Source organism: Balaenoptera physalus (genome assembly GCF_965194825.1).
Source record: "Balaenoptera physalus genome assembly, chromosome: 1".
NCBI classification, from domain to species: Eukaryota; Metazoa; Chordata; class Mammalia; order Artiodactyla; family Balaenopteridae; genus Balaenoptera; species Balaenoptera physalus.
In genome coordinates this window covers 181433709-181461702 of record NC_138882.1, presented here as the reverse complement: position 1 = coordinate 181461702, position 27994 = coordinate 181433709, and the positions used below count along the sequence as shown (strand labels likewise).

The window sequence follows — 27994 nt, the reverse complement described above, 5'->3', positions numbered from 1 at the left end:
AGGTACGGAGCGTGGTGGCACACGCTGGATAAGAGGCGAGCCCATCAGAGAGACAGGAAACAACATGCCCCTTGGAAGGTATTCCCAAAGCTCCCATAGTGGAAAGGTGAGATAAAGTACGAAACCACCCCCTTCACGTAAATGTTCTACAGAAATAAAAGTTTTAAAACCATCTTAACTACCACCTCCTTCCTGTAGAACATAAGCATGCACATTCGCGTTAATATGGGAAAAGATGGTATCAACTAGTAAAGTCTTTGAGTTAAAGGTCTTTTGTTCTAAAAGAATCCAGAATTTCAGAGTGTTAGTGACCTCAGAGGCCCACTTCCCCCTTACGAAATCCCTAAAGGACTGGGTCTTTTAGCCTCTGCTTGATCGTCACCAGAGGGGGAAAACTCCCCACATTCCAGGGCAGCCTGTTTCCACACGGCACTGGACGAACATCTGCAACTCACCCGCTGTCCATCCTTCTGTCCTCTAGGGCCATCCAAAGATGTACAAGTTCTTGGCCAAGCAACATCCCTTCAGATCCCTGAAGCAAATCATCACATCCTCCCTCACCTCCTGGCCACACACTCCTGGTTCTGCCTGTGCCCTGCATGTGACACAGTTCTGGGACCCCTCACCATCGGGTGTCCCTGGGGTTAATTCCACTGACTCGCTGAGTGTTTTACCGCATGCCACTCATCTTAGATCTTATTCCTGTTAGATTCAGCCCCTGGAGTTTGTTGGTGTTTTTTTTTGTTTTTGTTTTTTTTTTGATGGAATCAAGGCCCTAACACCTAGTACTTCAGCAGTTTCTCCGGCTGCCGTTACACCCTCTGCCCAGGCATGAGAAGGCAGGACAGGGCCGGAGCGCGAGCAGGCAGGGGTGGCTACCCAACTTTCCAACAGCTGAGGGAAAACACACACACACTTTACTGTCACACCCAACAAACTGCTTAGAAAGTACTTCGAGGTATAATCATTCAGAAAACACTTTAATACAAGATTCATTTGTAATGCATATTTGTTAGAAATGATGCTGGGAAAGCTGATGTAACAACAATTTGCTCTCTTATGCAGATTAAGCGTTTCTCCTGAAATGCAACCCTGGCAGCTCAGTCCAACCTTTCCTCACAGTGAAAGGGTAAATCTCGGTCTAGCCTAAGGCCGACTGCTCTGGATGGCAACCACTGGCTCCGAAGCCACGTTGCTGGGACGTGTGGACTGTACCCCAGTGAACGAGGTGAGGAGGAAAAGTCTGCAGACACCCAAGCTGAGGCCCCCCAGGCAGAGTGACTCAGAATCAGTGTCTGGATAGCCGTCACTGCACCCAGCTCTCCTCATTTACTCCAGTTCATCCTTCAGACAGACTGTTACGTTAAAACCACGTTTCCAAAGAATAATGAAATTAGAAAAAACACATAATAATACTCAGGGCTGAAAACTCTAAAAGAGTGAATCCCAGTTAGTTTGTTGTGCATTTCTTGGCTGTGCACTTGTGCTAAGCCTGGGGTCTACCCCTTCGCTGCCTTCAGAGGGTGGGGACACGTGGCACATCGGTGGCCTCAGCATACCAGGAGTTAATCTGCTTGAGGACTTTCCTTGGAAGTGGAGTGAGTGCAGGAGGTGTATTTGGGAGCACTACAGTTTTCTCTGGGACTCAGCTTTGTAACCCGCCCAGCTCAGGGAGAGAAGGGTTTCAAGGCAGAAACGGAAGGCCCTGTTGGCCCAGTGGGAGTGGGGTACAGCACATCCATTTAACGTCACCCCCTGAGCACCGACCACAGATATAAAGAACGAGCCACTGATGGAGGGTGGTGATGGGCGTGCTCAACCCTTCTGTACAACTGGCACCCAGTGTGTCACCAACTCACTCAAACGGCACAGGACCACATCAGACCCTCCCCAGGCTCCAAAGAGGCAGAGGCAACGATGGTTCTGGGCGGGGGGTGGCCAGAGCAGAAGGTACAGACAGCCGCAGCCCTGAAGCATCCACAGGGCCCCTTCAGAATCATCACCATGGGTGTCTCCAGATGGTGGAATTACAGGGGGCTTCATACACCTTTAAGCTTTGTCTGTGATTTCCAATTGTAATGGGCATGCGTTACTTTTTAATCATAAAAAGGGCTAAAAAGTATATAAACTGACAATTTTCAAAAAACAAAAGCCCGTGATCACTCTGGTCGATGAGACCCTGGTACAGTGTGTAGGAGAATTCTGTTCTCAGAATGGAGAGGCCCAGACTGCTCATTAAAATAAAACCAGACGATCTGATTCAAACTAATTTAAGCTGGGAGAGGGTGGAGTGGGTGGGTATAGATGAAACAAGACTGGCCATGGCAACAGGTAAACGGGGTTCATTATATTATGTGCTTGAAATTTTCCATAATAAAAAGTTTTTTAAAAATTTAAATCGGGCACCCCTCCCTTGCGTGAAGTCCCAGGTGCCATCTAAGCCAGGCTCTTGCAGGCTTCAAGGCCTGTTTGAGTCTAATGGTTGCCGGACATTAGGCAACTGCCTCTCGCTTGCACTTGGTCCAGGGAAGCCCTCCTAAAGGAGGAGCAAAAGGAAACCCTAGATGAAACTTTGCAACAGAACAGGTGCTTCAAGGACCGAAAACACAAAGGGTCCTCAAAAATCACCAAAACCCCTTCAACTTGGAAAGCTGTGTTTTCACAGGTTTCCTGTAAAGATGCCACCAGACACTCCAGAATCTGCAACTCTGGTTTGTTTTCAGGAAAGTTCCATTGCTTCTGGCTTTAGTTTGGCCGCCATAAAAATACAGCTCCTTCATGCTGGGGTAACTAACTCTACACCAACTGCACTAAAAGAGGGCTTCGTTATTTGCATTCACCCACCCCATCAGTGTTGAGATGGGTGAACACGTAGACATCTAGCAGTGGTTTGATTTCATACCTTCCCCCTCCCAAACACTTAAAAATAATAATTATACCCTCCTATACAATGAGCATGTCTTACTTTTATCAAAGGATTTTTAAAAATCCATTCCTCATTTTAAAATAAACAAGATACTGTATAACAGAACCACACAACCATCGCCCAACTCAGGGCCCAGCTGTGAGAGATAGGAGGTTACCCACAGGTCGGGACTTCCCTGGTGGCGCAGTGGATAAGACTCTGCTCTCCCAATGCAGGGGGCCCAGGTTCGTTCCCTGGGCAGGGAACTAGATCCCACATGCATGCCGCAACTAAGAGTTCTCATGCTGCAACTAAGGAACCTGTCTTCCGCAACTAAGGAGCCCACCTGCCGCAACTAAGACCCAGTGCAACCAAATAAATACATATTTAAAAAAGAAAAAAAAAAAAAGGTTACCCAGGTCAGTTTCTGGTCCATGGCTGCCTTGAAAACCTTCGTGAGCCAAAAATTCAAGTAATAATTTTGATGTGAATATAAGTGCCTCCGGTGTGCCCAGCACTTCACAAATGAGGAAACTGAAGCACAGAGACGCTAGGTCACCTGACCAAGACCACACAGTGGATGCGTGGTGGCCACAGTGTTGGATGTGCACCAGACACGGTGTTCCTCGTTAAGCAGACCTCCAAGGCAGCTCATGCTTCTTACCCTCTGTGAGGCCAGAGGGAAGGTGATGAAAGTTACAGACCCTCTCCCCAGAGAAATGCACATACATACAAAAGTTTGAATAAGATATCTGGTGGATTCACAGATCCCTCTCATGCCCCAAACATCAAAGGTTTAAAACCTCCATTCAGATTCTGAAGAACTTCTGCGAGCAAGGGGGTCGGGGGGGATAGATGGTGGGGAATGTATACTGGCCTCGACCTCCCCCTCCTTTAGTTGTGTGTCCCCTGAGGCTGCCCCTTCTGGGGTTTTTTGTTGTTGTTGTTGTTGTTGTTGTTTTGTTTTGTTTTTTTGGATCTTAGTTCCCCGACCAGGGATTGAACCCGGGCCCTCAGCAGTGAAAGTGCAGAATCCTAACCACTGGACCCCCAGGGAATTCCCGCCCCTTCTGTTTCCGTGCTGCCATCTCCCCACCCCTTGGCAATTCTGGCTTGAATCTGATCAAAAATCTCTTTGGACCCTCTTAAAACAACCAAAACATTTTCTCACCCATATAAGTACACAAACTTTGCTGAAAACCAAGGATCAACAAAAAAGGACTATTTACAGAAAACACAGCGTGCCTAAACACCGTCCAGATTGCAAGATTTTGTTGAGATAAAGGACATCCTGGCTTCTAAGGGCACCGTCATCTTCAGGAGCCCTGGTTTGGCTCTTCACTCATCTTCCTGCCACTTCCGCCCTGTACTGCAACCTGACATAAAGGAGCCATCTCCAGGAAATTCTGGGGTCAAAGTAAGTCATTTCAAGGAGTAGAAATTCAGAGAAGAATTCTACAAAGCGATTTTGCAAAAACAGTTCCAAACTGGGAGAAAAAAATTTTTCTTCAGGTACAAACCCCCTGGCCCAGAATTCTGCAGAGATCTTACACAAAGCTTTTACAAAGACATTCATTTCAGCACTGTTTATAGTAGCAAAAAGTGAAAACAACCTTAATGCCCAGTGTAAGTAAACTATGGTACAACCATTAAGATGAACCACTTAAAGGGACTTCCCTGGCCGTCCAGTGGTTAAGACTCCGCACTTCCACTGCAGGGGGCACAGGTTCCATCCCTGGTCAGGGAACTAAGATCCTGCATGCCATGCAAAGCAGCCAAAAAAAAAAAAAGGCGAACCACTTAAAATCATTAACAGGAAGTTTGCAAAGGTGTTTTAAGTTAGGTGGGGAAAAGACTTCTGTGATGCCAATGAGAAAAATCAGGATGCAAAATTTTAAATATGAAAGCTGTATTTTAAAAATATGCTCAGAGAAGACTGAAAAAGAAAAACATAAGAAAGTAAAAGTGGTTTTATCCATGAGAGGGGGAATTTTAAGTGACTGTTATCTTTTCATCCTCTTTATACTTTTTGGCATTTTCCACAAATGAAACATACACCTTTTCCCCCCCGACTGTAAATATAATACTGGCTTGCTGTAAAAATTCAAGCATTACAGAAAATAAAAAGTCCTCCTATAATCCCACCACCTAGAGGTAATTACTCCCCAAAGGTAACTACTAATGATAATTTGGCTTCTGCTCTTCCAGATGTTTTCCAACAAGCATTACTTTTACAATCAAATAATTTCCTTAAAAAAAGAACCCAAAAACCAAAAAACAACAATCCAGGGCTTTCTTGGTGGCGCAGTGGTTAAGAATCCGCCTGCCAATACAGGGGACACAGGTTCGATCCCTGGTCCGGGAAGATCCCACATGCCGCGGAGCACCTAAGCCTGTGCGCCACAACTACTGAGCCTGCGCTCTAGAGCCCACGAGCCACAACTACTGAGCCCACGAGCCACAGTTACTGAAGCCCGCGCACCTAGAGCCCGTGCTCCACAACAAGAGAAGCCACCACAATGAGAAGCCCGCACACCTCAGCGAAGATCTAACGCAGCCAAAAATAAATAAACAATTAAAAAAAAAATCCATGTGACGCCATATGTATGGAGTGTCCAGAAAGAAAGATTTGTGGTTGCAGGGGTGGGAACCGGGAGTAACCGCACATGGGTGTGAGGGATCTTTTTGGGGCGATAAAGATGTTGTCAAACTAGATTGTGGGGATGGCTCCACAACTCTAAATTTACTAAAAAAAATTCACAAAATTGAATCACATACTTAAAAACAGGGAGTTTTATGATATGTTAAGTCACACCTCTATAAAGCAGTTGGAAAAAAAAAACCCGAACACCACACACAGCGGCAGGTCTGGAGGAGCGGGCAGTGCTGGCTGCCCCATCTCCGCCCGCGGCTCTGTGCCCTGCTTCTCTCAAGAGCACATGGCAAGACCATGTGGTAGGAAGAGAGGAAGCTGGCAGCCTCTCAGAATCACTGGACAAACAGCCTACATGGAGAGGCTCAGCAGATGATGGGGGGTGGGGGGGGAGGAGGGAGGAGGGAGGAGGTTGGTTCCAGTGTACCTAGAACGCAGAAAAGCACTGGTCCTCAAAAGCCATTCACAAGGCTCAGGCTGAGCTGCCATGCTCGCCTGAAAGACAAGTGGCCGGGGAGACAGAGCACTGGCCCAAATGCCTTCCGGAGCTCAGGATGCCGCTGTGCGGGAGAACTGAGAACACTACTCTCATTCAACAGAAACTGTAAAGCCGCCCCCGACAGGATGTCACTCCCTGGAAGTCCTCAAAGGTGAAAAGAAATGGGCCAAAGTTAAAAATGAGTAATATGACAATAAGCCGTCTGCAAGAGGTGAGTGGAAGATCACTCATTACGTAAAAGGCACAAGGACTACAGACTAGAAAAGCACCTGGGATGCCTGAAAGGTTGCAGGAGAGGACGATTCTCTTAGACAGTTAACTGGCGACTACGTATGCAAAGCTTTTATAGTATTCATACCCTCTCAGGAATCTAACCTAAGAAATCACTCATATTTATGCACAAATATGCCCACTATTTTGTTGCAAAAAAATGGAAATAACTTCCTCAACGATAGGGAAATGATCAAATAGTCTGTATTGTTACCATGTTTGTGTAGAGTGCCCTTGAAAACATGGGGAAGTTATTTTATGTTAAATTAGCAAAGTTGGATATAAAAATTTAATCTCAACTAAGAAAAAAATGTCCAAATCCTGGAGCGAAACAATAAATGAAAATGTTAACAGTGTTTTTCTTTGGGTAGGGAGATTAAGAGATTCTTTTTCTCCTTTTATCTATTTTTCTGAACTTTCCAAATTTTTTATAGAAGTATTTCTCAATCTCTAAAAAATCTGTGATCCATCTGCCAACTGGATTTTGTTAACTTTACCCTCTAGGGTTTGTACTGTGTAGAAACTAGGCTTTACTTTATTTTCCACACATAAAATTCTAACCCTGAATGTGCTTCCTCAAATTACAACCCCACTGATAATACGGTCACACACGTCATGACAGTGAGCCCCCAAGAGGTGTGCTGCCTAGCCCAGCCCTTGCTGAGAATAATCTCTACTAGGAGCATATGAAACTTCTACCACCCTTTGGGAAACAAGGATTTTGTAGTAGTTGTTGCTTTGTTTTATTGTGAGAAAAAAAATACTGACAAATTTAAAACTTAGCCCAGACAGAGTCTTTGGGCAGGACCAGACCGGATCCTTGAGGGAACCCAGCATCACCTAGAAGGAAGATGGAACCACAAGATCTTTGTGCCTTCCTAAGAGTATTCTGTGGACACAACAATCCAGCTAGGGGCTTCCCTGGTGGCGCAGTGGTTAAGAATCCGCCTGCCAATGCAGGGGACACAGGTTCGAGCCCTGGTCCAGGAAGATCCCACATGCCGCAGAGCAACTAAGCCTGTGAGCCACAACTACTGAGCCTGCGCTCTAGAGCCCAAGAGCCACAACTACTGAGCCCACGAGCCACAACTACTAAAGCCCGCATGCCTAGAGCCCGTGCTCTGCAACAAGAGAAGCCACCGCAATGAGAAGCCCGCACACCGCGTCGAAGAGTAGCGCCCGCTCGCCGCAACTAGAGAAAGCCCGCGCGCAGCAACGAAGACCCAATGCAACCAAAAATAAATAAAATAAATAAATTTATTTTTTTAAAAACCCAACAATCCAGCTAAATGAGTTTTATTGATAGCTAGACGTGCCCCAGGGATGGCACCCCAAGTTCAGGGTCAGAGCAGTTGCCCAGAGCTAGCACAGCTGAGAACTGGTGGAGGCAGGCACAGCTCACCAGCCCTGTTCAGCGCAGCCCCAGGAGCTCGCCAGCCTTCTGCTCCTCCAGTAGTGGTCTCAATCCCAATGCTGTGCCACACGGAAGAGCTGGTGCCACCTAACCTATCTGCAAGGACCTGTAGTTAAAGTATAAAGTTTATTCCACGTTTAAGAGTCAGAACAGATTCCATGTTTGCGCTCTAATTACGACCTTCTCACCTGCATTCTAACAAGCTTTCTTGGACGTGGGAAGAAAAGATGGAGACAGAGGTGGCGGAGGTGGGGTGTGGGGACTAAGCAGATCCCAGCCTCTGCTGTGGGGTGGGTGGGGCGTCGGGTGCGTTTTCCTCCTGGAGGTTAAGAGCCTACCCCACCTATCAGTCAATCAAGCATTAAGGGGCCATGGTCTAGAGAGATGGGAAGCCAAACAATCTCCAAGTAATCAAATGTAAGATCGGGGCTGCAGCGCCTTTGCTTCAATAGCACATGGGGGTGTGCCGCTGGCACAGTCAGGAATGCTGGGGCCACTCCAGAGGCGAAAGCAAACACCCAAAAGCCAACTTTCTCCTGGCACTTTCCACCTGGGAGGGGACTCTGTTCCTTTCCAAAGACGCGGAGCTCTGACTCCTCATGGTAAATCAGTTTGAAAGGGCTATCTATCGCCTCTCCTCCTCCCTCCCACCCTTTGGGGCATCTGATGAATATTTTTCTACTCTTGTTGCCCCAAGTTGAAGAGCATTTAGAGACTGAAATAATTAGTTCCCACTCCAGCAACCTCATTAATCCACAAAGCCCAGAGGTAAAAACTCCCAAACTTTCCCTCTCTGAACCACGAATCAAAACCTGGGGCAGCTGTGACAATTTGGACCAAAGAAAGATGCAAAGTGTCTCACCATCTCTTACCTATGCTTTCTATCCTTCATTCAACTGCAAATGATTCACATTAGGAGTTGCCTGGTGGCCTGACCAACTTTACTCCCTAGTCTGCAACAGCTGTCGTCAGCCAACACATGGGGGGGCGGGTGGGGGGGGGGGCGTGGGACGACTGTCTTCAGGGTCTGCCAGTTTGGCCTTGCTCACATCCAAAAATCTCTCCTACCGAGAGTGCCGTGTGCATTGCAGTAACTCTGCTGTTTACTTTCCCTGCCGTCTCCCTTCACCAGAACAGTGAAAGTTTCCACCCTCACGGCCACTCAGCCACCTGTTGCTCCTCTTCTTTCATCAGATCTGACACTTCTCTAGGTTCTGGGTCACGTCTTCTGGGCTGGCCAGGGCCCAGATGGGAGAGCCCCGTATCCTGGAATCCTCTGGGCACTGGAGGAGATGACGGTTACGAGCCACCATCTGCAGCTGGAGAGGCCGGGGCAGCAGAAGGATGACAGGACACAGGACGCTGCTCCAGGCCCCGGCCCGGTGCCCCTCCTGACTCCTCCATCTGGCTTCCGTCTGGCCCAAGCAGCTGGCCAGGTGGTTTTCATTTCCAGATGAAGCCCCAGCAGCTCCACGGCCACAAGCCCCGACCCTTGAGTCGCCGTAAAGCTGACAGGCACGAAGTGCACCTGTGTATCACCAAGTGGGAGTGGAAGGCCACACGCCCCAAGGCCGGAACCGGGGGTTAAAGAACAAAGTGGGGTCTAGGTGCTTGAAAATTCTGACGACAGCCAAGAAAAAGAAATGCGCTGGTGTGACAAGAGGTGACTCAAAGTCTGGCCCTGGAGCTGTGGACACAGGGAGAGGATTTCAAAACGGCCCCACCGCGTCTCACACTGAAGACGCCAGGAAGTCGGACCTTGTCTTGGAGCCATTTTTCCAACACGCCCAAGAGAACAAAGGAATAAGCAGGTCTTCAATGTTAATTATGACATACCTACACAATGTGATATTACGAAACAGCTAAAATCAGGCTTAAAAAGAAAAGGTGATGATCTGCAAAAATGGTGATTACAAGTTACACTGACCAAGGGTTTTCTGTGGGCGGCACCCTGTTCTAAGTGCTTTATTTACATGTGTTAACTCATTCAGTTCTCACAACATGCCTATAAGACAGCTTCTGTTATTAATCCTAGTTCATAGATGAGAGGACTGAGGAACAGAGGGGTCAAGGAACTTGTGAAAGATCACAAAGCTATTAAGTGGCAGGGCATGGCTCCAGAAGCCATGTTTCTGACTCCATGCAATACTGCCACTCACAATATAATACAGACATAATAGTAACTAGGTATATACCCTCCAAAAAATTAAATTATTATAAAAGACCAGAGAGAAATACTCCAAAATAACGAATGTTTTGTCTAAGTAATGGGATTAAGGGGATTTTATTTTGTACTTCGCTATTTTTCTAATTTTCTACAATTTACAAAATCAGAAGGAGACCAAAACTATTATCATTTATATGTTCTTAAAAAAAAAAGATACTCAGTGTGCCGGTACTAGGGATCGTCAGTAATCAGCGCCAGCAAGTCTCATGAAACCCTCACACGGTTACTTAACCACCCACCCTACCAGCGCACAAGTTTCTTAACTTGTGAAATGGGAGGACCACTCCCAACCTCAGAGACTTGTTCGGATGAAATCAGAGCACAGGTAGAGCTCCTGGCACAGAACCTGGCATAACAGCATTACAGCCTTTCCAGGGGGCCCAAAACGTTATTCACAGTAAGAACAGCTACCACTTCTTGAGGGCCACCCTACTAGGCATGTAACATACCTCGAGTCAACTTTTCCTAACTCCCTGGTGGATGAAGGGAAGAAAATGAGGTTCAGGAGCCTGCCCAGAGCTATGGTGCCTGGAAGAGGGTGACCAAGATTCAGGTCATGTTTGCCCACCTCCAGGGCCCACACCCCTTCCAGGGCAAGTTCCAGGTGAAGACGGACAGGCTACCACAATCTTGGGGCTTCTCATCACCACCTTCGTCTCTGGGCTGCTCCCTTTCTTTTCAACGATTTCAGACTTCTTAGAGTTCAGGGAGGAGAGTGCACACCTCATGTTGAAATGATTACAACGCGGTTCTCAGTATCTTTGTTCACACTCGAAACCTAATCCCCCTGGTTCCATAATCCCCCAGCTGCCCTTAACTCAGTCCAAGTTCACGGACAGGTTGATGCTGATGGTCTTGGGAGCGAGCTTCGGCCCTCGCCTCTTAAAGCCGTGCCTAGGAGCAGTCTATTTTTCAGCACTGAATTCAGGGAGGAAGACTTGGTTGCCATTTTGGTACACTCCAGGTCAGAGTGGTGTGGTGATGATTTTTTTTTTTTTTGGCCACACTGTGCGGCTTGTGGGAACTTAGTTCCCCAACCAGGGATCGAACCCGCATCCCCTGCAGTGGAAGCGCAGAGTCTTAACCACTGGACAGCCAGGGAAGTCCTGTGGTGGTCTTTTAATATGCACCTGGCCCACGGACACTGGCCCTACCCAGGTCTCCTAATCAGGACAAAAAGCTCAACCTCACGAGGCTCAGATGGGTAACAGTGACAGTGACGACATCACTGTGGATTACGGTCTGGACCAGTGGAGAACACGTGCCCATTTGCAAAACTGGACAATGGAGCATTTCCCAAGAGGCGCCCTCAGAGGCTGATAGTAAGCCAGGCCACAGCACGACCACGCTCTGCTGCTGCTTCCTGACCCGCTGGTGGGGAGGGGGGCCTGCTTTAGGAAACCAGACCGATGAGCATTCTAGTCCTTCCCCCAACCTCCCCAACAGACCCCCGACCAGGGCTGACCACATGTGGCAGAAGAAGTTTTCTTCTTAAAAAAAATTTTTTAAGTTCATTATATCGACCCTTAGGGTTTGTCTGACCCCCAAAAAGTCAACGTTACTGACTATACACTTCTGGAGCGTTTCTACGGTCTAAGAGCAAAGGCCACCCTAAGAGCAAAGGCCACCCGACAGGATTATCCACCTTGAAGCAGGAGGAGGGAGAGCGCTTGGAGATGCTCAAAGTTCACCCTGTCATTTCACAAACAAGAACCCTGAATCCAAAAAAAAGGGAAGCTGGCCCAAGACCCCTAGGAAGCAAAAACCCTTAAAGACTATCCTTTTACACTTCGGCAATGTCAGCTGATATTTAGGCTTGTGTTGGGAAATCTTGCACGTCTGAAGGATAAAGGGGCCAGGGAGGGAAAGTACCTAAAATGCAGACACTCGCCATGTTTGTTTTGGAAAAGACCAGTCAGGAGTCCACAAGAGGTTATGAAAAACCCCACTGACACCACCACCAAATGCCTGTCTTTGGAATAATAGTAAGGGATGTTTATTATTTGTAAGAATTATCTTTGCTGCTACATGACTCATTCCTGCATGCTAGGAATGCTCTCATCTGGTGCCATGGAAAGACTGCTGAATTATAAAGTTTGCAAAAGTTATCATTGCCCTGTATGTGTCACACTGCAGTGCAGACTGATACGCAGCAAATCAGCCACGTGGAGGGACTGTCACTGTGCCTCGCATCACTACCAGCTGTTCCTATTTTACTTGAAGACCTTAACAACACTTCTATCCAAGAGCTCATCAACCTCAGCAGGTGAACTGCTCAGAAATGCCCACAGAGTCAGCACGGGTTCCCAAGAAGAACCCACCACGGGTTCGGGGCGCTGGTTCATGGCAGGGGAGTGGATCAAGGAAGGAGAGTGGTGGGGGCAGAGGCAGAAACAGGAAAGGAACAGGGAAATGAAGACCACGGGTGAGAGGAAAAGAACTTCCTGACCCAGATGGCATACAAGAAGCCTTGAAGAGCGGAAGTGAACAAACCTAGGAATGGTAACTATGAAAGCCTTTTTTTCCAACTCCCAACTAACACGTGGTGCAAGGATGGAAAGGACCATATGATACCAGACAAAATAATATCCCACCCCGCATGTGTGTAGCACCAAAGAGCCTGCAGAGCGCTCCCAGCTAAGTTCCTGGACCCCAAACAAAGCTGTAAGGTAGGCGACACCAGCCCCACTTACAGAAAAGGGGGCAGAGGCTCTGGGGGGTCAGCGCTCCCAGTGTCACACAGCTGCTCAGTGACAAGGCTGCGGCTAGAAGTGAGCACTTCTGCAGAGGACAGTTTGGAAATACTAGCGAGTGATGCTCGCTCAGTCATCCAATTACTGTTGCCTCCACTTCTCTGGATGACTCAAAAGTGCCTCAGCCTCAATTTATGTAAAGCGAACCTCAGGGTTTTCCTCTACCAAAACCTGTAATTATCATGTAAATAATAGCTAACGTTTACTGAGCATTTTACGTGTCAGTAATAACATCACGAAGCATTTTAACTTATTATTTACTATAATTATTATTTTACTATTATTTCTCTCCATCCCCAATACCAACCCCACCCCACCCCCACCCAAGGCACCATCAGGTCTCACCTGCTCTACCTGTCGTCCCCTGACGGACCCACACCTGTGCCAGCCCCCTCCCTTCTCCACACCTGGTTCAGAGAAAGCTTTTCTAGACTCGAACTCAAACTCACCCCTCACTGCTTACACCCTTCAAGGGCTCCCAGGATAAAGACAGACCCGCCCATCTCTTCATTCTCGTTTTTGGGCCCTCACACTCACTACGCTCCTTCCTGCCTTGGGGCTTTGCACGTGCTGTTCCTTCTGCCCGCTGCTATTCCCTCAGCGCAAGCCTAGCCCTCCCGGCCCGGCCCTCTGTCCCACGGCAGCGTGCCTCCCTCTGGGCACGGCCACTATCTGGTTGGCGTCCATCTCCCCCACCAGGCTACAGGCTCAGGAGAACGAGGGTGATGTCCTTCCCAGCCACCTCTGTATCACCTGGGCCTGGCACAGAGTTTAACTCATGGAGAGTGAATAAATATTCGTGGGACAAATCAATGACTCTGCTATCTGCTTGAGCACCGAGAAGAGGAGGGGCTGCAAGCTGACTCCGGGTCCTGGAGGGCCTTCCAACCACGTGGACGCAGCGGGGAGGCGCAGGAAGAACACTGCATGTGGAGTCTGCATGTCCAACTCGGGAGGCCTCATGGCGACGGTACCCGGTGTCCGTCCCTCAACCCAGACAAACCCCAGGGGCCTGCTAATTGGAATCAATGTCCATCTCCAAGTCCTATGATTCCAAGCAAACCCCAATTCTGTCCGCCTCCACTACACCACCCTCTCTCTCACTGGACATCCTAACTGCTCTCCCTCTGCGCCTACCCTGGCCTCTCATCATCCTTTACCTGCACGGCAGTCAGAATAACCTCTTTTAACATAAGTAATATCACAGTGTTCTCCTGCTTAAAACCCTGTGGCTCCTTGTTACCATTAAAAGCAAGCCTGGAGCACGAGGCCCTGTGTGATCCCGCTGACCTGGCAACCTGACGTGGTGCTCTGCTCACTAGCAGACCCTTCTCCTCCACCCACTGCCCTGACCCCAGCTGTCCCCTCCTCAGATGCCCCCATGGCTGGCTCCCCCTCAGCTGCCCCAGCTCAGCTGCCCAGGGATGGGGCCTTCCCTGCCCTCCCGGCCCGCCCCTCCTCCTAGGTCCTAGCACATGCCCTGCTTTGTTTCTTCACAGCCCTCATTACCGTCCACGCTCCTGCTAAGAAAGTAGGGACTTGGTCTTGCTCACGCTACCGATGAACACTGCCTCTCATGACGTTTATAGCAAACAATTCCCAAGTCCCTCCTGGGGACCAGGCAGTGAAAGCGGCCCTAGAGATGTATCTGCTCACCCCCCAAACAACAACCCTACTCCCCTTTCACAGACGAGGAGAGAGAGGAACAAAGGACACGTGGGACTCACACCCAGGCAGCCAGCTCCAGCACTGCGCTGCTGGCCACCACCCCGGGGGCTGCCTCTCGTGCATTCCCGGATCACAGCTCCGTCTGGCGGGCACCTTGTGTCAACGGCACCTGCTCCCCAGGGCCCGGCCCTCTGATAGGAGGTCCTGGATAAAAGCTTAGAAATAACCGAGGGATGGGGGAAGCCACACAAAGGACAGGCAAGGCCAGCAGCGCAGCTCCCTCTCACCCACACCTGCGAGGAGGCGGCAGCCCTTGGGGGCCACAAGGAACGAGGTACCAGCCGCTACGACGGACCCTCCAAAGAGCAAGTCTGTTCTGTAAGGCCGCCTGTTTCACCCTAAAATAGCTACACTCTGGTCTTTAAAAACTCTTTTCCACAGGAAATGGACATTTGCTTTTCCAAGCAAATGACATTTGGAAGGGGTTTCCTACTGCTTTTATCTTGAAAAGTTACACACGATTACTAACAACTACTATTAATTGTCTTCTACATGTTACACATTCACACACCATCTTCATTCGATCCTTAGAACCCTGCGAGGCTCACACGATCATCCCAACCCACCAGGGAGGCTCAGTGACTGGAGGGAACCTGGCCCAGGCCACACTGCAGGGGGGGCGGGAAATCCAGGCTGTCGGACTGCAAACTTTCGTTCTTTACCAGAAAAGCCGAAAGCTTCGAGAATGCATTTCAGAAACGTGTCCCAGTTTCCTCCAGATGACTTGAAAGTACGCATTCAAGTAGTAGAGCTTTGAGGCTGGAAGGCCCAAGCAGAACCACCTTTGAGTGAAGCCCAGCTCTTCTAAGTGTTGGCTGCAAGCGCCCCATCGCAGCTTAGAGCTCCCCAGGCAAGAAACCTCAGGTGTTAGCAGGAACCCTGGAGGAGAGATAAACTCCTGGTAAAGGGAAGGAGGAGGGGCTGAGAGGGTGAGTTCAAACTGTGAATTCATTTCAAGGAACCGTCCTGCAAAGAGGAAGCCAAACTGCAGACCAAGCAAGTGGCGCGTGTCAGGAGAGCACCGAACACCAACACTGCCAACCAAGAGCATGCAAGAGTCTGATGACAGTCTCTCCCCATTTCTATTTTTTAACTCAATAAATAAACTTCGTTTTCTAAAAGAGGCCTATCTGGGGTGGGAGGAGGAGAAACAGAGGTGAGGGAGATTAAGAGGTACAAACTTTCAGCTGCAAAATAAATGAGTCACTGAAACTAACACAACACTGTAAATTAACTATGCTTCAATTTTTTAAAATCCTATTGTTAAAAAGAGTCTGAGGTAGGAAATGTAACAGTGTGGCGAATATAGTCAATATAGTATGGTGACAGATGACAACTAGACTTATCACTATCATGGTGACCATTTTGAAATTTACAAAGATATCAATTCACTGTTTTGTGCACCAGGAACTAACATAGTGTTGTAGGTCAGCTATACTTCAAAAACAAACTCACTCATGGAAAAAGAGATCAGATTTGTGGCTACCAGAGGCGGGGGTGAGGGAAGGTGGAATTAGACAAGGGTAGTCAACAGGTACAAACCTGAAGTTATAAGAAAAATGTAAAACTGAGCAAAAAATTTAAAAAGAAGCCAATTCAAGAGGGCCTCTGCATGCCCACCAGATGAGAGGCCCAGATGAGCAGGAATCCCTCCCTGATCCTCACGTTATAGCTTGGGACCATTAGTTTTTCACACAGTTTAATTTATCCTGTAACACACTGGCAGTTTCGGACAAGCAGGACATCCATGCTATGTGCCCTTCTGTCTGTCATGGCCCTGCCACTTATTGGGTCTCTTCGGCCAGGTCAGTTCACTGATATCATCTACTTGCCACGATGGCCCTTTGGACTTGCAGTCCAAAAGTCGCCGAGGAGCTACAGAGAAGAGAAGACAACAGCCCCAAGGCCGGAATGTGCTGGTCATCTTAAATTCTTCCCAAAGGGCTGGCAGACGCAGAGGTCCACAGCCACGGCCACATCCAGCACCACAGAGACTACCAGACACTTCGTTTCCAAGCTATGAAGAGGTCACAATATCAGAGCCAGTTATTTATGCAAGAAAAATAAAGACCTATTTTCCGGCATTTTATAGGGTTCTTACATGCAACGTTCATAATTTTCAAAAGAGCAACTGATACAGTGAAATGAACGAGTTACAGAGAGAAGTGAGAGCTTCGAGAAGTAGATGAAAGAAATACAAAAATAATTTTTGAATGCTAATAAAACTTCTCAGAAGAGGGTCCGCTGCAAATCCAAGGCAGGATCAGATATTCTGTAGGAAGCTAGTACGTACACACACACACACGCACGCACGCACGCGCGCGCTCGTGAAACCAGACAGATCTCTGGTTTCACAGAGGCTGGCGTACAGGAACATCTTTCCAACACCACCAGCCTCAAAATCCCAGTCTTGAGTTCCCTTACATGTAGGTACCCTTAGTTCACAAATACACTGCCTTAGGAGGAATGCAGAGCCGCTCCCATCCAGGCACGACTGCGCTGCACAGAAAGGCACACTCCAATTCCCAGGCCCAGCCTGTCTTTCAGTATCAGCCCGTCTGACCATATGACATCCTCAAACAGACTGTACTTCACGTGAGCTGCCCCTGTGGTCTACCTGGGAAGGGAGAACGCAGCGGTCTGACTGCTCTATGATTCTTGTTCAGGCCACGGGAATCCAAAGCCCAGCACAAGACCTCTAGCATTTTAAAGGGAGAAGAAACAGGGATGCTTAGTCTCTACCACGACTTCAGCAAGAGGTGCCACCACACAGGTCATCTCTGTCCCTCCAGGTCACAAGATGGTAAGGGGCACCATTAAGGGTCATTATAGACACCTTAAGGCACTTGAGGATTTTCATCCAGGAAATGGAATAATGACCAGCATTCCAGACTATTAATCAGAGATTAGCTCAATGGGTGGCGGGAGGCGAGAGGGGAGGCCTTAAAGGGTTACATTTAACCCCAGAAAGGCAGGAAGTTCCAGCAAATAGGCTGTCATTCTATCCAAGTTTTGTTTGAACTAAAGCACAGCAGGAAAATAAAGCAACCCAAAGGGGAATTAGAGCCATTCACAAAAGGAGGGGCCTTGGGATTAATGGACTCTTTAATTTCGAATTTCCTGAGGTTTACGGCTAATAAGGCCCTTTAGACATACTGTAATGTGATCAAATTTCAGCTGGGTTCACGGAACAGCCGAAGGTGGAAGACAGCACAGAAACCACCACTGGGCCCCAGAGACTGCAGACAAGGCCCACAGCGCTTGCTTCCAGCCTTGATCCTCACTAATTAGGCACCTCTAATTCCCCAAACAATGGCTCAGGGGGTGGCTGCGTAATCCACCGTATACACTTGGGGAGCTCTGTTCTTACAGTACTACTTACTGGTAACTCCCTAACTTGGGTCAAGCATATACACACATAAGGCTCGAAGGTGGGGAGAAACAACATTGAATGCAACTAGCAAGCGCATATGTGGACAAAAACATTGAAACTTGTTAACCTACAAATGAAAAATAAGCTACTATTTATTGCTTATTAAATTAAAACTCAAGGGAGAAAAACACCCAAGGTTGACAAGGAACCAATAAGATGACAGTCGTACTGCTGGTGGCCTTATGACTTGGCATGACACTTTCTGGAAAACAATTTGGCTGTATTTATCAAGAGTTGTGAAAGTGTTCATACTCTGACACGATAATGTTACCCCTGGGAGTCCATCCTACAAAAGAATCCAAATACAAAGAAAACTGCATCAAGGACCACAGTCACTGTAACACTGTTTATAATGCAAAACCCTGGAAGTGACCTAAAGGTGGAGTATCAGGGAAGTTACTGCTGTGTCTACCTTCTCTTCTCTAAGGAGTACTGGGCAGCCACTAAGGAATCATGGTTATGAAGACTTCCTAGTAGTGTGGAAAAAGGCAAAAGAAATATTAATTTTTTTAATAGACTTATTATAGACGTTTTAGGTTCACAGCAAAATTTAGCAAAAGGTAGAGTTCCCATGTAACTCTCCTCTGACTTGGGCATAACCTCCCCCATTAATCAACACCCCCCACCACTCTGAGTGGTACCCGGGTTATAACTGATGAACCTACACGGACAACACCATTATCACCCAAAGCCCACAGTTTACATTACTTGGTTCCAAGTTCATTCTTGGTTACAGTCTATGGGTTGGGACGAATGTACAGTGACATGTATCCACCCTACAGAGTATCATACAGATTAGTTTCACGGTCCTAAAAATCCTCTGTGCTCTGCCTATTCTTCTCTCTCCTTCTCCCCTAACCTTTGGCAACCACTGATCTTTTTTACTTTCTCCATTGTTTTGTCTTTTCCAGAATGTCATATAGTTGGAATCACACAGTATGTAGCCTTTTCAGACTGGCTGCTTCCACTTAGTGATATGCATTGAAGGTTCCTCCATGTCTTTTCATGGCTTGATAACTCATTTCTTTCTAGTGCTAAATAATATTCCATTGTTTACATGGACCACAGTTTGTTTATCCATTCAACCTGGTCAAGGACATCTTGGTTGCTTCCAAGTTTTGGCAGTGTAGAGTTTTCGGACGTATAGAGTTGTAGTTTTGGACGTGCAGTTTTGGAGTGTAAAGCTGCTTTATAAACATCCGTGTGCAAGATTTTTGCGTGGACACAAGTTTTCAACTCCTTTGGGTAAATACCAAGGAGCACCAATGCTGGATTATATGTTTAGTTAACAGTACATTTAGTTTTGTAAGAAACCATCAAGCTGTCTCCTAAAGCGGTTGCACCGTTTTGCATTCCCACCAGCAACGAATGCGATCTCCTGTTGCTCACATCCTCGCCAGCATTTGGTGGTATTAGTGTTCTGGATTTTGGTCATTCTAACAGGTGTGCGGTGGTATCTCAGTGTTTGGTCATATTTTGAAAAAGGAAGATAAAAAAATATATGTAGCCTATGACTATAACTAGTCAAAAATCACACGTCTATGCAAAAAGAAAGGACTCATAAAAAAATTTTTAAAAAAACGTTACAAGTGATTTTTCCTTCTATGATCCAAACTTCCCCCAATGAAGCTTATTAAGTTGAACCATATGAAATTGCCAACGGTCACCCACTTCTGGCCTACAAAAATGGCAATTTCATATGGTTCAATCTAATAGTTTTATAATTAAAATAAGTTTTAATAACTTCAGACATTCATAGCATTTACCTTTATTCTATACCACCACCCACTCTTTAATATAAAGAAACATTTCCACACACGTGGGCAAACGAGCTGATCGGTCTAAAAGCCAACCTTTAGAATTTTATAATCCAAAAAAGTAAAGAAATCCTTCTAAAAGGACGTGAAATAGCTGATAGAAAAAAACACCTAATGAAGGTTTCACCATATTTAAGCCCAATTCTGAAAGATGCAGGCAGGTTCTCCACCCACTACCATGATGGTACTTCTATGCTATAAATTCAAACAGTTTGCAGAAAGCCTTCACCGGGTCAGGAAAGTCAGGATGTAAAGTCAAACACTGGAGTGATTCTTTGTAGGAGGGTGTGATGGGGGGAAAGTTCTGTCCCTACTGGATTTCCCCTCTCACTTCTGCATGCCCTTCCAGAGGCCTCCTTCATCTTCAACCAGGACCCACTTCTCCAGGCCAGCTGCTTAGAGGATGTTTACTTCCCTTTTCTGGCCTCACGACAAGGCTGATTTTATTCAGCAAAGTACCCTGATTCCTTGTGCCCAGAAAACAGGATCTGAAGGACAGGAAGTCACTCTGTGAAAGAGGCAGACTGAATATCCGTCTATAGAGATGGGACTATTTTTTTTACAGTATAAGCACATGTGCAGAAAATATCTAGAAAAATATGTATATCAAACTCTTAGCAATATCTCTGGGGGTGGAAGTAAGGAGTGCTTTCACTTTGCAAGTTACACATTTCTACGTTGTTCAAATAGAATAAGCATTGCTTTTGTAGTCAGAAAAACACTAAGGAAATAAGAGAGAATGGAGAGATCTGCTTTGACTGACCTCTTTTTTAAACTTCCTACCACTCCTCGCTCAGCTTCTCAGCCCCTACTACACAGTTCCCACGTGGTAGAATTTCTTTATCCAAAAAAAGGGAAAAAAGGGGTTGGAGAAAGAAACACCTAGTACCGGAGACCGCCATGGCTGGGCACCGTGCTAGGTGCTTCCCTCACACCATTTGCCCTTCTGCTGAGCTGGAGCACCCAGCCACTTCGGAACAGCTATGAGGGCAGGCCCAACTGGGCAGCCAAGGACTCCAGCCAAAGATGCACTAACTGACACAGGGTACTAGCCTTGAGGAACCAACCCAGCTAGCTCTGGGGAAGGGTACTGGAAGCTGGGTTAATCAGGTATCTCATTACTCTTCCAAACAATGCCATGAGGCAGGTCCCCGAGGTCCGCGTCCCTATATCAAGGGTGGGAAAAGGAACAATCAGAATGAAGCGTCACGAAGGCACAGCTTCTCTTACTCGCTGCCGGGCTCCCAGCACCCAGAACAGTGTGTGGCTCATGGGAGTCTCCAGAAGTACTGCTGGTGGATGTGGGAGTGAAGCCACCCAGCCTTAGAGAAGTGGAGTGATCTGCACAAGGTCGCCCAGCCAGTAAGCAGGTGGTGGGCAGAGTCAACGTCAGGCTCCAAATCCATGAGCCTTTCTGTGGGCCTCCCTTGCTTGGTGGCACGTGGGAGCAAGAGAATGTTTCAGGTCCAAGCTCTACCTCTTCCCCTCTCTCCCAGGCCACCGCCACTGCCTGCAGCTCCTGGCAGGAGCCGAGCTTTGCCCAGCCTAGGCATCCAGAGGGCATTCCAGCAGAAGCGTGTTCAAAGCAGGCCTTTCATGGATATGCGTGGAGGAGAACACGAGCCTTGCCAGGTGAGCTGGCCTCCACCCACGCCACCTGCTCACCTCACTCCTAAACCCCCGACTTAAGCATAACTGTAAAGTCTATTTAAAAAAAAAACAAAACCAAAAACCTGATTCAATTATTACTTAAAACAAGAATTGTAAATGTTTAAGGAAACAGATCTCTTTTTAAAACAGCCATTGCATAAGTAAAGATTTAACTGAAAATGAGCTCAGAATGAGGCAGACCCAAGTGGGAATCTGAACTCTACAGTTAACTGGCAACATAACGACAGATAAACTACTGTACCTCACCAAGCCTCAATGTCCTCATCTATGAAACTAGGATAACACCTACTTTCACTGGGACCAAATGAAGATTAAATCATTACGTTTAAATGAGATAACGCATTTACTTAGTGTCCTGGATACGATTCCTGGAACACAGGGGTGTTCAATAAATAAATGCTATTGCTATTAAAGACAAGACCATAAAAATGACTGCACAAAAAAGGACTTCAAAAAGCCCATCTTGGGCTTCCCTGGTGGCGCAGTGGTTGAGAATCTGCCTGCCAAGGCAGGGAACACGGGTTCGAGCCCTGGTCTGGGAAGATCCCACATGCCGCGGAGCAACTAGGCCCGTGAGCCACAACTACTGAGCCTGCGCTCCGCAACAAGAGAGGCCGTGATAGTGAGAGGCCCGCACACCGCGATAAGGAGTGGCCCCCGCTCGCCGCCAACTGGAGAAAGCCGTCGCACAGAAACAAAGACCCAACACAGCCAAAAATAAATAAATAAAATAAAGAATTATAAAAAAGAATAATTCACGGAAAAATTATTTATAAAAAAATAAAAAATAAAAAAAGCCCATCTTGTCCAATACTCTCATTACAGATGAGGACACTGAGGTCCAAGGAGGGTAAGTAACTTCGACAACTTCTGATTATCCAATACAGCACTTACCATGGGCCTTATAAATAGTGGGCACCCAGTAAACATACTGTATAAATAATACCCCATATGAAAGAACATATTCACCTAATCTGCTTAAAAATCACTTCGAACAGGTCCAGTGTAAGGGTGTTCCCTATGGTTTCTATCTGGAATAATTTTTTTTCTTTCTTTTTTTTTTTGGCCGCACAGTGCAGCATGTGGGATCTCAGTTCCCAGACCAGGGACTGAACCCGCGCCCCCTGCAGTGGAAGCTCAGAGTTTTAACCACTGGACCACCAGGGAAGTCCCTAGAATAATTTTTTCAATTAAAGAAAATTTCTCAATGGGAGTCAACCTTCATCTGGACCCACACTGTCCAATACAGTAGCCACATGTGATTACTGACGCTTAAGCTAATTAAGTAAAACTAAATATTCAGTTCCTCAGTCACACTACACATATTTCAAGGGCTCAAGAAACACATGTGGCTAGTAATTACAGGATAGCACACAGATAGGGGGCATTTCCAGCATCATGGAAAGTTCTAGTGGACAGTACAGCCACAGGAGAAGACATCCTTAAGTAATGTATCCTTTATTTACTTAAATGGTGGATTTGGTTTCCTAAATCCTACTGTCTGCTAACAGCACTACCAGAAGATAAGAAGGTAAAGACCTCAATAGCCTTCCTTAGCCTTCCTTTTTTAATCCAAATCTGCATATCGTTTATCAAGCCTAATTTCCCTTTAAAAGTTCAAAACAGTATATCCTTGGGGGGCAGAGGGATATTGGGGTCTAGAAGGCAATGGGGACCGGGGACAGGTAAAAGTATGACTTCTAACAAAATGTGCTCTGAGCAAACACAGAATCTGCACCACTGTCCTCCACATCAGTAAACTGAACGTTCTTCAAAATAGGTCAGCAACCCACTCACCCAGCCTCACTTACACAGAAGGGCCGTAAAAGGGTGGGTATTCACCTCTGCTAAGAATCTGTGGTTTTGCAACAGGATGTGATTGGTGCATGAGCTAATTTCCTTTACAATTCTGATGGCAAAATACTCACGTGACCCCATCTAAGCCCAGCACAGCCTCACACTTGCCCTCCTCGATGATCCACAGAGCAAGAAGCCCGATTACACGGAACAAGGCCCAGAGAGCAAACCTCTCTGCAGCCATGCCCATCTCCATCACCTTCTCCGAGGTCCCAGAAGGCTGGCACCCCCTCTCCAGGAGCCAGGAAGACCACCTGGCACCCTTAGTTCCTAGGACTCTAGGACACGTGACCAAATTAGAGACTGGCTACGATCTTCTCATATGATGTTGAGGCCCTTTCAAAAAACAGAGGGTGCCAGAAGCATTTTTATAATATTTCACCCTTTATGTAAAAAAGGGGGGGAGAAACAGAATTTATTTGTATTTGTTTGTTATATCCAAAGAAATGAGGACAGAAAAGAAAATGTCTACACAAAAACTCACCAGTGAAGATCTGTAGCAAAATGATTCGTAACATCCAAAATCTGGAAGCAACCCCAAGTGTCCATCAACTGGTGAATGGACAAACTGTGGTACACCCATGCCATGCAATACTACAGAGTCCCATACGGCACTAAAAAGGAACAAAACAGCAATACATGCAACAACATGGATGAATCTCCAAAAAAAACCATGCTGAGTGAAATCAGTCAAGCACAAAAATCTATGCACTGTGATTCTATTTCTATGAAATTACAGAAAAGGCAGAACCACAGTGACAAAGCAGGTCAGTGGTTGCCTAGGGAAGGGGGTGAGGGAGGAGGGGAGGGAGTACAAAGGGGCACAAGAAAACTATTTGGGGGGAGGGAACTATTCTAAAACTTGACTGTGGTGGAGGTTACAGGATTATTACCAAAACTCATTAAACTGTCCTCTTAAAACTGGTGAGTTTCAGTGTATGTAAATAATGCCTTAATAAACAAAACAAAGAGACACCCTAGAAATACTAACAGTGGTTACCCAGGGCTTAAGGATTTAGGGAGGGAGGGGCAAGCTGGAGGAGACTGGGCAGATGAGGACAAGGGCAGGAGGGAGATTTTTCATTATACAGTGCTTTATGCACATATTTTCACTTCTGGAAGTTGTGACTGTATTGCCTTTTCCAAAACTGAGTTACAATTCTTTCAAAGCCAAACGCAGAGGAGGGCTTTGTGCACGGGCTCAGCTGGGCCAGTATGGTCCAATGGCGGGTTCCTGTGGGTGGGTTCCAGGCATGAAAGGCTTAAAGGGGGTGGGGTTGGGGAGAATGAAAAGTCTGATCCAACCAGAGTCGCAGGTAGAAGAGCAGCCTTGTCCTCTAGGCCCCGAAGCCAGCACTCCCAGTCCGGGGCCTCCTGTCACATGTTAGAAAAACAATAGCTACCATTTATTGAGCACTTACTATATCCCAGATGCTACTACTCATTTGGCATCTATCACCTCATTATTTATGATGAATCAACAACATGGATGGAGCCCTCACTGCGCGCCAGGTACGATGGCGGGCATTTTACCTGCTTTATTTAACTATTTACCTCAAATAGACTCTGTGATGAGGAACCAGTCCCAGAGAGTTAAATGAAGCCCCAAGCTATGTAGCTGAAAGTGGAGGAGCGAGAATTTAAACCCAGGCGGCCTGGCTCCAGAAGCCAAGCTTTACATCTCTGTCCAAGAACAACTCTGTTCTTGGGACAGACGCAACACTAACTTCTACACCCATGCAGGCTGAGGCTGGGGAGGGAACCCACATCAGACACCACCTGGATCTGTGCGCCTGGCCTCCTCCGCAGCACAAGAGCCCTGCCAGGAGGGTCTTCCATTCTCACATCAGAGAGGAGGAGCCAGAAGGATGGAGAGAGTCACGATGCTGCCAGGCTCCAAAACCCTTACTCCATCAAGCTGCTTCCTTGGCTAACAAGCAGTGAGAGCTGAAGCCCAAATAAAAGTAAGAAGTATGTTTGAAGACAAAATGTTCCTGAGCTCCAAAATTTTAGAAGTCTCTATTTCTTCGAGCAAATGAATCACATGTCCAGGTCAGAGTCCTGAGCTGCTGTCGGAGAAGCTAGGAACCACGGAGGTACCACTTGAACAGCGTCCTGCAACTACTCTTCAGCATGGAGAGAGCCGATACTCATCAGCCCAATATGAAGAAAATGAGGCCAGGAGGCAGGAGGGGAACAGTTCAACATCACACAGCAGGTCAGGCGCCAAGATGTGGCCTGCATTCAGGGTTCCAGACTCCTGGAGCAACTGCTCTTTCTGCCCCTCCAGCATTTTCCAGAGTGTGGTATGCAGATCACCAGGGTTCGAGAGAGGTGTTAGAAGGGATATGGACGAATGCAATTTAGTGGTTACCTAATTTTTTAAAAATTAATTAATTAATTTATGGCTGCGTTGGGTCTTCATTGTCGTGCGCGGGCTTTCTCTAGTTCCGGTGAGCAGGGGTTACTCTTCCTTGCGGTGCGTGGGCTTCTCATTGTGGTGGCTTCACTTTGTTGCGGAGCACGGGCTCTAGGCGCGCGGACTCAGAAGTTGTGGCTCGAAGGCTCTAGACCGCAGGCTCAGTAGTTGTGGCTCACGGGCCCAGTTGCTCCGCGGCACGTGGGATCTTCCTGGACCAGGGCTCAAACCCGTGTCCCCTGCATTGGCAGGCGGATTCTTAACTACTGCGCCACCAGGGAAGTCTTAGTGGTTACCTATTTTTAATATGCATAGAAAAAATATAACTAGCGCATCAAACGTGTGATCTTACAGATGTTTTCTCCTTAGAGTAGATTGAGGTGTTAAGCTCAAGACAATTTAAAGACAAACATTAAATAAATAATAATAAACGGTGCTGGCAGATGGTCAAGTAGGGGAACACGTCCTACCCCACCCTGGGCTCACTCTGGCGCAGGCTAAAGCAAGAAAGAATAGAAGGAAAGGATGAAACAAAAGAAGGGAGAACGGAGGAAGCCAGGGGAACAATAGAGGTGTGGAGTGCCGCCTTGGTCCCCGCAGGTGACTCAGCTCTTGCACAGGGACTGAGTGCCCTGCAGCTCAGGACATCAAAGTGCCTCGCTCCCCCCTCCCACCACCCCCACCCCCGCCAAGCCAACCCAGCCTACATTACAGTCTTCCCACCCCAAACACGCTAAGGTCCAAACGCCACACATGAGCCCAGTCAGGGGGAGTAAATGTCCTAAGTAGTCCCCACTCCAAGACTACTGTCAAGGTGACCTCCCTCTGTTCCCTATACTTGAGCCAGCTGTCAGTGTTTAACCCATTTCCTTGCCTCAGTGACTCTCCTTTCTCTTCTGCTGCATGCCAAAAGCCCCCCTCAAAGCCTCCCAGCTCACAAGAGCCCTAATTACCAAGGCTGCCTTGGTTGAAAGGACAATTTGGGTTCGCATGTTTCCATACCAGCATCAGTTGCTGGGAAGTACAGCCGGAAAACACTGCAGGGTAGCTGGGCTCTCCAGAGCTGTGCCTGTCCCACCCCTGTGGGTCCTAAGAATGGGATGCTCGTCTAAAATCGCCAGGGACACAAAGGGCCTTATCATCGAGCTGTAGTTGGACCCCCTCCAAGAGACAGGAGAACACACGTTTTAAGACCGGCAAAAAGTGATTCGCAAACACTCAAGCCTTCTTAGACTTTGAGAAAGACTCACTGGTTTACTAGAAAACTAGGTATCAAATACTCATAGGGATTATACTTTCCTCCACATCACCCTCCTACAAAAAAAAAAAAAAAAACCCAAATTTGTGGAAGAACGCTATTAAAATCTTATTTTTAAAGCAGCCTCACTGTAACTACCTCTACCTCACGAGGTACGTACAACATGGGCCACAAACCAGGCTTGGTGGGCACCTGGCGTGAATAGCCGATTCTGTTTATTTGCATATTCCGTTCTGCAAATTTGCCCGCTTGCTAAGATGTACGTGTAACCCCCAGATCAATACTCAGGGCACTTGCACGGTCATCCAGACACACGCAGAGTGGTGAAGAATCTGGGTCGCCCGACGTGCGCGACCCAGCTGAGTGTGAACGAGGCGATCTCTGCCTTCTTGTTTCAGCTCTTGAGCTGTAAACAGAGCCCTTCTCACAGTCTATTTAGTGCCACATTTTTCACCTTGTTGTTGATTCTGCTGTTTAAAAACGGCCCCCAGCGCAGTGCTGCCCAGCGCCCCAAGCAGCAGAGGGCTGCGATGCACTTACGGAGAAAACACGTGCTGGACAAGCTGCGTTCAGACTTGAGTCACAGAGCTGTCGGCCATGGCTGATGAGTCAACAGTATATATGAAGTAAGGTGTCCTTAAGCAGAAACACACATAAATCAAGGTCTTTTTTTTTTTTCTAATGTTTCACATTAGATCCTCAGATCTTATTCATCTTTGAGCTGAAAATTCACATACTTTTACCAACCTCTCCCTAATTTCCTGACCCATGGCAACCAATTTTCTACTCTGTTTCTATGAGTTTGACTTTTTTTAAAGAATCCACATATAAGTGATACTATGCAGTATTTGTCTTTTCCGGTTATGTATTAATCAGATGATAAAAATGTTGTCACCAGAGCATCCCGGGAACCTTACCATGTTCCCCTAGGAATAATGGTTCAGGATTTGCTAACTCAGTGTTCGTGGTGACTTTACAGAATGACAACCCAGAGCAACAAGAACAAACTGTATACACACAGGCAGGGAGAGCAGGTTCACACCTCCAGACACAAGCTACAGGAGCAGTCATAACAATCAATAAGCAATAA

The 27994-nt window shown here is 47.2% G+C and overlaps 1 protein-coding gene and 2 long non-coding RNA genes across 4 annotated transcripts in view; all 3 read right to left on the bottom strand.

The window, feature by feature from the left end:
• LOC309655098 overlaps positions 1-27994 on the bottom strand; it is a 219636-nt gene that overhangs the window by 95081 nt on the left and 96561 nt on the right. The window lies entirely within an intron of this gene.
• CAPZB (capping actin protein of muscle Z-line subunit beta) overlaps positions 1-27994 on the bottom strand; it is a 136811-nt gene that overhangs the window by 92656 nt on the left and 16161 nt on the right. The gene's annotated exons all lie outside the window — the stretch shown is intronic.
• LOC309655121 lies at positions 724-11574 on the bottom strand. The gene is made up of 2 exons (XR_014260628.1): positions 7421-11574; positions 724-7361 (listed from the first exon to the last, which is right to left on the bottom strand). It is a non-coding gene; the product is annotated as an uncharacterized lncRNA (long non-coding RNA).